Consider the following 12,038-nt stretch of genomic DNA (forward strand, 5'->3'; position numbering starts at 1 on the left):
AATGGACTCCTCCTTTACTCCCAAAATATGCAAAGGGTTTACAGCCGAGAACAGAGAAATGTGGGAACTCCACAACTTGACGCATTGATCCGCTCCCAAATTGCCCACAACTGCCTACGTGCTTTGGAACACCCTCTGCAAACCCCAACATTTGGATAAAGTGTTTGTTAGCTCTTTTTCTAATTAATAGCAGAGTGGATTATTTTGCTCATTATGTAGTTAGCTATTTATTGGGCCAGATCCTCAGCTGGTGTTAATCAGCATAGCTATTGATCTTGATGGAACTACCCAAGTTATATCAGTCATAGTTTTGGGTATTTGACTTTATGTTGTTTTATAATACACCGGAAATTACAAATGGAAACCCATATTTAAATATTCATAGCTATAGATTTAAATTCAGAATTTTGATGAGGATGATAAATTATGCACAAAAAATAATTTTCGGCTAGATTTTGTAGGAACAAAATATGATTCATTCTTTCAGCTGCTGGGGTCATCTTGTGCAAATGTATTTAAAATCACTGAGAGGATTCTATTGTGGCATAATCCCATTGAAATTAATAGCTACATTCTACAATGTTAACTAGCCAACCAACACTTTTTTTTTGACATTTGGAAAATATCACAGGTTATCTAAACCTTCTGTTCAATCAAAGCTCACATGTTCATTTTGCTATATCCTACTTTATAAAAGATACAGCAAGCATATTCTTTTCCATAGTACTGACAATTAAATTGTATTAATTATTTATAACCTCAGGGAATTATTTATAACCGTGGGAAAAAGGGCCAAGAGAGGACACGGAAAATTGTATGAATGTCCAACAGTAGGATTATTACATTTGAGAAAATATAACGGTACAATAATCTCAGAAAAACTGATGATATGAAGACTTGGATGTCAACTTTCAGAACATTGAAACATGTAATCCCTGCTGCAGTCAATTCCAAATCCTGCCCTGGTAGAAATGCGGGCTCTGCCACACATTTCAAATGAAGGAATGAACCCACACGTGGTGGTGTGCTAGAATTCAGGGAGGATTTTTAAGTGTACTTAGATTCCTAACTCCCTTACAAAATCAGAATTACTAAATATATTTAAAAATTGACTATTCGTACTATTTACTGAAGGACTAATGCAATTCCAGTGTAAACCTCCACTTAGTTATACAAAGGCATGTGTACATGTCAAATTTTGAAAGTGTTAGGAAATTCTGGCTTGAATAGTAATTTCCAATAATTCTCGCATTGCTTTTCCCTGTCGTTCATTCTCTGAGTGTAGGAGGAGCCTTGGGATGGTTAAGGCTATCTGAGGAGAGGGAATAACCTCCCTGTGCACTGAGTGAAATAGGGCTGTAGCGTGTCTCCTTGGGGGCATCTGAGGTAGCATAATTATATGCCAATGTGATAGTGTCACTTTCCAAAAAGGTGATTGATTTACAGCTTAATGAACCGTAGTAAAATGAAAGCGTGTCCCTCAGAGTTACCTGTATCATGCTATCACAGATGGGACTGATTAGTCACATAGACTGAGAGGTGTATTAGTAGCAAACTCATATCCCTGCATTTTGGTCACACAAGGATTTGCTCTCCCAGCTGCTTTTAATGAGAGTTGCATGGCTAAAGCCCAGCCTGCTCTTGAAGATCTTTGTGTGGAACCAAGAATTATGCTAGCAATGAAGGCATTGGCTCAGAAAGTTGTAAGTTATAGGCAATTGGATAAATATTGTGTCCTTCCCAACATATGAGCAAGATGGACTCCTCTAATACGGAAGCTATAAAGTTGGTTTTAAAGTGTGGTGTAAGCCAATGGTCAAGAATGTATAATTTTACAAATAAAATAAACTCAAATTGTAGGTTTGAATAATCTTTCAATACGGTGTATATTGAATGTTTCTTATGCCACTTTCCCCTTATTTTCCTGTCTGTACCATGATATTTATACTTGTTCTACAAACAGGTTATCACTGAATTACCTAACAGCAGCTATAAACCACGTTATATTAATACAGATTCCTCCTGGTATTGTGATCCTGCAGTTCATTGCATGGTCAACTGCTGGAAAAGAGGGTCCTGGAGAATTTCAGTGGGCCTCTCTATGTGCAAAAATGGCAGCTTCTGAGGCATGGTATATATGTGGGAACAGACTATGGTTTGTACAGGGGCAATACCTCAACCCAGGTATACGGTACTTTAGTGTCAATATGGAAACACCTTGCAATTACCTATGTCACATGAGACTTTTTTCCTGCTTCTTGATTCATGACTATACTATAGAAACTTTGAAGACTGCTCACTTGTTAGATCTTTTGTTGTCAGTCCAAATGCAGAGTTCAGTTATGCTCATTTTAATCTCTGGGATGAAAATTGTGTCCACAGTGACTCCTGAAGAGCAACAGAAGTATCTACTAGCAGAAGAAACTAATCTCTGCAGCAGGCAGAAATTTCATGAGAGTCAGTTCAAGGCTTTGTCTACCTTGTTTGTTGGAGTAGCTTTATCAGCAGACCTTCCTCAGGTAGATTCACTGTGTACCAGTGTTATGGTTTAACCCCAGACGGCAACTGAGCCCCACCCAGCCACTCGCTCACTCTGCCCTGGTGGGATGGGGAAGAGAATCAGAAGGGTGAAAGTGAGAAAACTTGTGGGTTGAGATAAAGACAGTTTAAGCGGTAAAGCAAAAGCCACATGCACAAGGAAAGCAAACCAAGGAATTCATCCACTGCTTCCCCCTGGCAGGCAGGTGCTCAGCCATCCCCAGGACAGCAGGGCTCCATCATGTGCAATGGTGACTTGGGAAGACAAACGCCATCATTCTGAATGTTCCCCCTTTCCTTCTTCCTCCCCCAGATTTATCTGCTGAGCATGACGTCATATGGTGTAGGATATCCCTGGGGTCAGCTGGGGTCAGCTGTCCCAGCTGTGCCCCCTCACAGCTTCTTGTGGCCCCCCAGTCTCCTTGCTGGTGGGGTGGGGTGAGAGGCAGAAAAGGCCTTGGCTCTGTGTTAGCACTGCTCAGCAATAGCGAAAACATCCCTGGGTTAGCAACACTGTTTCCAGCACAAATCCCAAACATAGCCCCACACTAGCTACTATGGAAACAACTCTATCCCAGTCAAAACCAGTACAACCAGCAAAAATGTCCTTTTGTCAGCACAGTTTCTGTTAGTTCCCCAAGTGGAAAACTATGCTGTCAAAAAGACGTTTTTTGACAGTAGGAATGTTTGCCCTTATAATACCACCAAAATTACAACTCATGTCTGACAGAGATACAGCAACTAAAAAGTCAACTTTCCTGTGAGCTTCTGCTGGAAGCATCTTCTACTGGATGCTTCTTATGAAGCATCTCAAAACTTATTTCCTCTTCCAAAGACAGGATGTATCTCTTACATAGTCTTTGTTGTCATAAACACTGAATGTTGTATATTTGCCATTTTAAAACCAGAGGAATGCAAAAGCCCTCAACTCCAAATCCTGTACTTCAGAATGCTCTTTCCCCATGGAGAAGGGACATGCAGCACAGGAGACAGCTGCCATGAATCATCCTCCAGTCTGCACCACTCAAAGCTCCTTGAATGGTGTAAGAAGGGTTGCAGCAAGGTTTATATGAAGAACCTAAGATAATGCCAGAGACATATAAAAAAATAACTTTTCTCTTTGAGGTGTCTGTGGTCAAACCGGTGCAGAGGTGTTCATGTTTTAAACATAAAACCATTTAAATTTTTCAACTTATACATTGTTAACTCATCAATGAAAAAATGTCTGACCCTTCTAGGCTGACATGCAACAATCCTGGAACAGTCTCGTTTGACCGGTCCTTGTTCAACAGTAAACTTTCTTACAGAGGCAAACAGCTGGCTTTTCCCCACCATAAATCCTTGTCCGCTCACATTTCTTAGCTTACCTGTCGTTATGTTAAAGATCCATCTTCCCTATAAGTTCTGACACAGCTTTCTCATTAAGCACCATATAAGACTGTAAAGCTGTAGAAAGGTTCTTTGCTGTGTTTCATACTACTGTCACATACGAAACTGAACTAAGTATGGTAGCCACACTTCAGTTGGCATACTTTGAACATGTGATTGCCATCATTTCACATAAAGCCAGGCAATCAGCAGGAGTTCTAATCATTACTAGATAGTTTATTTTCACACTATTTTTCATATAGTACTCTATTTTGGAATTCATAGTGCTGAATGGGTTAGTAAAGATTAAATTAGACAATGTAATGATAATCAAGACATTGTGCTGACTGTAGAAGAAGTAATTTGATTCTCTGAGAATTTGGCGAGGGGGAGGGAACAAGAACTAAAAGTTTAAAGTAACTCCAAGGTTTGAGGAGGAGGAAGGGATAGAATGAAACAGTAAAAGCAGAAGGCTGCAAAAGGTATAACTAGATGATTAACTGAAAGAATGAAAGAAAGGTTTGAGAGTTAGAATTGAAAATAGCTAGTTTATTTTTTTAAATTAAAATAACAAAGGTTACATGAGACAGTTTCAATTATATATGAAAACAGAAGCAGCCTAGGCTGATTAAAACTATAGGTAGAGGGTAAAAATGAAAGTAGTAAAAAGTCAGAAAGCCCCAAACAAAATTAATAAAATAGAAGGGGAAAAAGCCTCAGAGGAAGAATTAATACACCCCTGTTTAGGCATTAGTGCTTTCAAGGAAGCTCTGGCTGCCTGTCATAGCCCCACTGGAATCAATGGGTTACTGTATGGTTTGTGGATATCAACCAGTTCTGTGCAGTTTGCAGGCTCTTGGCTAAGATGTGAAGCTATCATCACCTTAACCACTGTGCTTGTATGTTATATCACATTTCCCCATCTGGATTCTGTTTTTTTGTCTCTTAAACTTGCAGCCTCCTTGGAGCAGGGACTGTCTCTTCTGAATATTCAGCACTTAGCACAATGAAACATTGATCCTGACTACAACTCAGAATAGTAATAATTATTTCTAATGATGTAAAAATTTTCAAAGCAAAGCAGAATTTAATTGCAAATAATGCTGTACTGGCCCAATATAATTTGGGAGCTATTTTAATCATTCTGCTTTGATATTTACAGGTTCTGCAAATATCTGTGAAGACTTAGGTGAAATCCAAATGTTTCAAAAATGGTACCGTGGTGTTTGAAAATAGATATGAAAATTGTGATACAATTACTCACTATGCATAGATCAACTGATCTCCACCTCTTCAAAAAGATTTTAGTCAGTTGGCTGTGGGACAGAGACGATGCTGTGTGAATTCAGTCTCTTCTCACAGAAAGCTGACCAGCGTAAATCCTCTGTGTGCAGCCCATATCCTGGGCGCAGATCTCCTGGCACTGGTGCTTACGGTGCTGAGTCAGTGTGTTTCAAAAAGTCAGAACTGCTTGCAATCATCTTACTTCTCCCAAGACTGCAAAGAGGGGTTAGTTTCAGGATCCTGAAGTTCTGGGGTGACCAAGATAAGATCCATTTAAAGGATTTGGGAAAAGACCTTTTTTGAGCCCTCTCTGTTGGTAAAAAACCACTCATAAGCACTAGTCACTTCTGAAAGCATTGGCCCAAGTTTACCATGAATGTTGACAGAATATGACACACATGTGGATCATTAGATGAACTTAGATACTGCTGTAGAAACTTTTTTTCTTATTGTGTAAGCAATAATAATATTTACATCACATTTTCATCCCCGGACGATGGCGTTGTTCTTTGACATTGAACATTACCTATCAATGTACGTCACAGAATTAAGGTCCTTTTGGAAATGAGAGGAGATATTTAGTTAAGAGCCATAATGTGTAAAAAAGAGCATCCTTGTGACTTTTAAAAATGGTGCAGTGTGCTTACATGAGTCCTGAAATGCATATTAATTTCACATTTGCGATTACATCTTTTTCACTTTGAAGTCAACATGAAAAGGTCGACTGAATTAACACGAAAAAAAGGTAAAAGTTATCTCAACACAATCTGTGCTGCTTTTATGGTTTTACTGAATCTGTAAATCTAAGTGCTGTTATAAGAACAAGCAGTACCTAAGAAAAAGGCCATGGAAAGTCCACTCTGAATGGTTACAGCACCGGTGTGCTAGGAGGCAAGCAGAGTACCCTGGCAGTGAGCTGTGCCTAGGAGGTACAGTTGTGACTTTCTCTGCCCAGCAGCCTTGCTGTTTTGCCATACAGCTGTACTAATACTGCCATGTCCCTTCAGATCTCTACATCTGGAGAAAGGCACAAGATAGATCTGCTTTGATTTAATACATAAATATCAGTTTTTAAGGTGCTTCACATGGGTACAATACATAGTGACTCAACAATGTATAAATTATGAGATCATGATATTTCTGTCATTCAAGATGTGGTACGCAGGTAATCCTAGAAAGCTGAAGACTGACAAAAAACATATGGGTAACTCTTAAAACTGTTAGTTATTAACAAGAGTAACATGGTAAGCCACTGGGGAGACCTGGTTGAATGTACATTTTTGCAGAATTTTTGAAGACATGAATCTGGACGCACCGGAGCAAAACCTTAAATGTACAGCTAGTACACTCACACGTGTTGTCTAAAATTTTCAGATGTCTAGGATTAAAATTTAGCCCTAAACTGATATTAAGTTTCCTAGTTATGCATGGCTATGTACCCAATACTCATAATTCTCTGCTGAAGTCAGAAGTTCCAGTTGGGTACTGCTTGTGAATAATCAAGCAATTTTATTTAGAAGCCTAAATTTGGATGTAATAGTCTTAATGCTGCAGGCATCTATGATAGTGTTTGTTTTATTTGCATGTTTCTCTGTTTGAAAAGTTAAGTATTCTAATTGATATTGTAATAAAATCTGGCTTTAGCATTTAAAAACTTCTCTTATTTGGAGAGCTCAGCAATAGGTCTAGGAAAGGTGATCTCAAAGCTCTGGTCAACCTGGGGTCTTCTCACAGGGAGCTGTATTTTTTTTTCTGGCTATAGCCATATATGAAATAATACAAGTGGCTACCTATAGGACACCCTGTACTTCAATTAGTTGAAGGCAGTGTCTGATTTGTCTAGTGGTATAATAACAGGGGCAAAATCTTAACGATTCTACCTACAGCTTTACACATTGACTTTGCAAGTGATTTTCATGATTAAGGCATAGGAGCTGTGGGCCACACAGGTCAAATTGTATCCCGTCACATATGGGAATCCAAAGTATCTCTCTTTATGTTTTGCTGGAGTTGGTTCAAATTCACTGTGGTCCACATATGAAAAGCAGAACTTGGTAATAGCTGAGCTGTGACAGGAAACACAATCAGTTCTGCGAGTGCTAATAGGCATGAGCAATAGGGCAGGCCAACGCATCCGTGTCATCAGCTCTGTGCGAGCAGACTGGCCCCGAGTGAAAGTCCCCAGTCACTCACTGCTTGCACAGCCACCAAACCACTGTGATAATTTCTGAGGGATCTTTGCATGTGGGGGATGCTGGCGAATTAAGCTCTTTCTGTGTTGAAGTGCCGTAAATTACTGAGACCAGGTTTGTAGAAAGAAGTATTATTGCTTTATTAGACTGAACGAGAATGTCAGGAATGGCATGGGAGTTTCAGTTCTTCTGTATGAACTGTGGAAGTCTTGTGTGCCAGGGGCTTGTTTGCCTTAATCAACTGCTGTGTTGGATTGACAAAAAGAGAATTTTTGTCCTTATTCTTCCTTGTTCATATCCTTTAGCCACCATGTGAACCCACATTGCTGCTGTAGGTATTGCAGAGCAGAAAGGGTGGGTCGCTGCTGTGCAGATGGCAAGGGGAGTGACACAAATGACTTCTGTGGACATTTGCATTTCTGGAGTCAAGGCTACCAGTCTCTGCCCAGAACAAGCTTGATTTTCTCTGGGGTCTACATTGATGGAGAGTGATTTGAAAGGGTGCAAAGCAGGCATGATGGTGGCTCCAAGTGACGCTGCTCAGTAGCAGACCCGACCTGCGCGCCATGGAGAGGAGCATGAAGCAAGGTTGTCCAAATGGTGGAGAAGCTCTGTCCCCCCAGAAGCCCATCACCGTCCCTCGTCTGAGGTGTTTGAGCCAGGGTGAGTATCTTTTAGGGTCCAGAGGACACTAAAGTGAGTATTTTTTGTGTACAAGAGCTGACGGGACTGCCTTATTTCTGAAATATCAGAATTAATGACGAGAAACTAAAATCTCCCATTTCTTCCAAAACCAAACAGAGCCCATATACCTTTTTACATTGGAGACTGATGAAATTTCATAAAATGGATTTCTCCATTTAATTGTCTAAGTCTCCATATTAAGACACATCTTTTTGCCTATTATGCAAACATTCAGGTAGATTTATATTAGGTGCATTATAAAAAGTGGAGATAGGTAGTAAAGATTATATTGATGTGCACAAGATAGAAGACAACAACACATGGAGAGAAAAGATATATGACTGGCTGGAAGCATTGCAAGCTAACACTTTGCTAACTTGCCACATGTGTACATCACATAAGCAGCTGAAAATATTTAATAGTGAAGGCTCGCACATCTACAGTGCGTTCGGTTTAGGGGGAAGCGTATGCAGCTGTTACAGATTTAAGTACTATTTTCTTTTCCTGTTGGTGACACTGAAGCAAAAGAGTACCTATACCTGAAAGGTTATAGATTAAAGACAGGATATAATGAGGCATGACATGGAAGTTAAAATGAGGATGAAGATGAGGAAAGCCACTGCATTCTCCGAAAGTGCAGACTTGGATTTTAACTACAGATAGGTTTCTCTCTCTCCCCCTTTCTCTGTGACTTTCTTTATTTAAGGACTTGTTTTGAGCAGTTCCCTCAAATGGGCTACCTAGCATACAAAACTGAATTTACACTATTATGAGGATGCACAAATTATATTTTGTGTACCAAAATTTTCAAGTGTATCTCTGTGGTTTTTTTGTTTAATAAAGATGGCTAAAGAATAAACATTGCTACTTATAATGCTTCCAGTGTCCCTAGAGCTTGCTTACTATAGTCTTTTCATTTCCCTTACAATCAGAACCTAATTTATTTATATAAAAGCATCCTCCATAAAAAGTAGTGCAAAATGCTTTGCAGAGAGAGATAAAGAAAAGAAGGAATGTTTTACACAGATTGCCACAGTGACTCTCAAGGAGACAAAAATGAAAAACAATCTCTGATCACACTGTATCATGAACATAAGGAAATCAGAAATAAAGAAGAAATAGAAGCAGAATTATTTTTGAAACCTAGATCAAGTTTAGGTGCTGGAGAAGAAGGGAAAAGGGAAGGGAAAAGAACGGAAAGGAAATGAGTTGTGTAACAAAAAAAGGGAAAGGGAATTGGAAAGTTTTCAGATGAGATTTAAGAACAAAAACTTTTCTGGGAGAGGGAGGGAGATAAGGCAGCAGTACAAATAAGGGGAAGAACATCCATGCGGTGTAGGAAATCACAAAAGAAAGAAAAGTGGCTTGCTTTATAGTCAATCGACCAAGGATTTGGAAAACCTGGGTACAGCTGTCTGGGTGCTTTTCGTCTCTCTGGACTTCCTTACCTGTAAAATGGGAAACAGAATATTAGGTGATGAGGCATGAGGGTCTGGATGCAAAAGACTTCTGAGAGAAAAGGCTTGAAGGGGCTATGGAGCAGTTGAATAGAAGTCAATAAAAGTAGGATATGGCCATAGACCTGTGATCAAATGCTCAACTGTTCTCTAAAGTTGATGAGTAAATTATTTTGTAGCAAAACACAAGTAGTAGGAAGTTGCTGTGACTGAGCCAACAGAGGATAGAGGGGACAAAGAATTTTAATAAAGATGAAAACTTCCTTCAAGACAGAAACAAGGGAGCCGGATAAATAACTTTTTTTGTAGCTGGAGGAAAAGCATACCAGAATCATTGAGCCAAATGAAGCCTTGTGTTATGCCAGCTTTTACCATCTTTCTCCACAAGGTGTATTCCAAAGAGAAAGAAGATCCTCCCATAGAGAGGCTTTGTGAGGGAGGTGTCCACAGGCTGGTCAGCGTTGGTTGAACCCAGAAGGGTGAAGCTGGGGAGGGGTGTATCTGAGACTCCAGAAGTTTTGTTCCGCCTGTCAGGAGGAGCAAAGGATGAAGAACAAATGGGGAGCAATGATCAGCTCTTCTGCAATTGTCCCTTGAGGTTATTTTCCCCCCTCTCCTGCTGGAGTGCTCAGAGAAGGGCAGCCCTGCCCCAGTTGCCAGGGATATACTGACGTGTGATACATCTCTGTGGTATACTAACTAGTGATGTAATCTGTACCATGTGTTTAGCAAGTAAGATGAACCAAATGGAATGGCTTTCTGCTGCAGGATCTTAAAATGTACTGAGGTGGTACTGAAACTCATGAAAAGCCAGTAGAGTTGAAGAGCTAAAGCAGGGTGAAGGCTGTACAACCAAAGAAATAAACATCACTGAGCATTCAGGGAAGAGCAATCTCTCTTCAGGTCACTCCTTAAGCTGTAATTCTGCTGTACCTATTCAGAATAGATTTTAGCCCATCACCCAAATGCTACCTAGTACCATAAAATCTGCTGTACTCAGATAACATAATTACAAGCATGTTGGATCTTTTCTGAGGACTTTCCAAACTTGTTACTCTACATTTTGTGACCTTTTACACCCATCTTATTTCTCTTAAAATACTTCCTTCCTCTTCTCTTCTACTTTACATTTTATTTTACCTCAAAACTCAAGGTGGATCACATTTAATGGAGTCCATTAAATGTGGGGATGAGAGAGAGAAATGGGGCAGTTATCTCTGTGCTACAGCTCCGTCCATGCTCTTTGAATAAGTCTGCACAATGACACTTGAATGAAAGCCTAAGTAAATTCTGGTTGATAACTGCATGGAACAAATGTGGAACAAAGGAGCTATGTTCTACTCTTTATATGTTGGAAGAATGAACTTGTTGCTGCTTGATCAATTCCTTGTCCTTCACTAGCACTTGAGTTCCTCCTTTTACTGAAAGAGCATGCAACGTTGCAGTTCAGGGTTGTGTTATATTTCCTGACCTTTGACACTTTTTTTTGCAGAGATTTAAAAGCGTTAATATGGGAAGCAGTTTCTGTCTCGCTTTGGCTTTTAAATAGCAGAGTCTATTTATTTCTCATTCAGTGAGCCTCAATTATTTGTTGTAAAAAATCATTTGGTAACAGGATTAATTCATCCTTCATGTAACTACACTGGAAGACAATAATGTTACACAAGAGATGAATTTGCCAAATATATAACTCTTGTAGGGACAAAAGGAATTCTTTCTAGAGCTGTGTGAAAGGTTTATGATACATGCCTGATTTAGTATATTGCTACAGATCTGAATGTTAGAGCCCATTTGCCTTTCTTCAAAAGTACTTAATGTGAAACCAGGCCTAGGTGTTGAACCATCGAGCCTAATTTTAAGAAAAAGTGATTTGATTGATGCCTTTGTTGAGGGTGTATAAAACTTAGCTTGCTCCTCGGAAGTACTTCTCTCAATATTTGCAATGCAACACAAAGTTGGGTAAATCCACCCAGTTGCATGCCAAGAGGAGCACTCAGTGGATGCCTGTGATGTGAAGCAACCTGACCCTACAGGTTCTCGAGGGCTGAGTGGAGTGGTGGTACTGATGGGGAGATGGAGACTGGGCAAGGCTGTGTGGCCTCTGTCCCTGTTCTGATATTGTGCTCTTTGCTATAACATCTGACACGACAGTCCATTAATATGTTAAACAACGTCAGTCACATCTGTAGCACGCTGTCCTTTCTCTCCTCTTCCCTAGGAGAGGGGCATGCTTAAAGAAATATCTTGCTTTTGGATGAGATTTTGTTCTTTTCAACTGTGTACCCATATACACTTATGATATTATGTACAGTGTAGTGGCTCCATAAATTCAAGTCTTGTCTGTGGCCAACATTTGCTGTGAATGTGGTATGTTTGATTTGTACGCTGAGGAGGTAATGTCATGCGCTGGAGAGAGCAATAACCTATGACTCAGGATCCAGGGTTCCTAATCCTGGCTGTGCTGTCAACCTGCTGCACAGACCTAGGCAAATCGCTTGACCCAGATTCCCAAAGA

This window comes from Egretta garzetta, unplaced genomic scaffold, assembly GCF_000687185.1.
Source record: "Egretta garzetta isolate BGI_Z169 unplaced genomic scaffold, ASM68718v1 scaffold425, whole genome shotgun sequence".
Taxonomy (NCBI): Eukaryota; Metazoa; Chordata; class Aves; order Pelecaniformes; family Ardeidae; genus Egretta; species Egretta garzetta.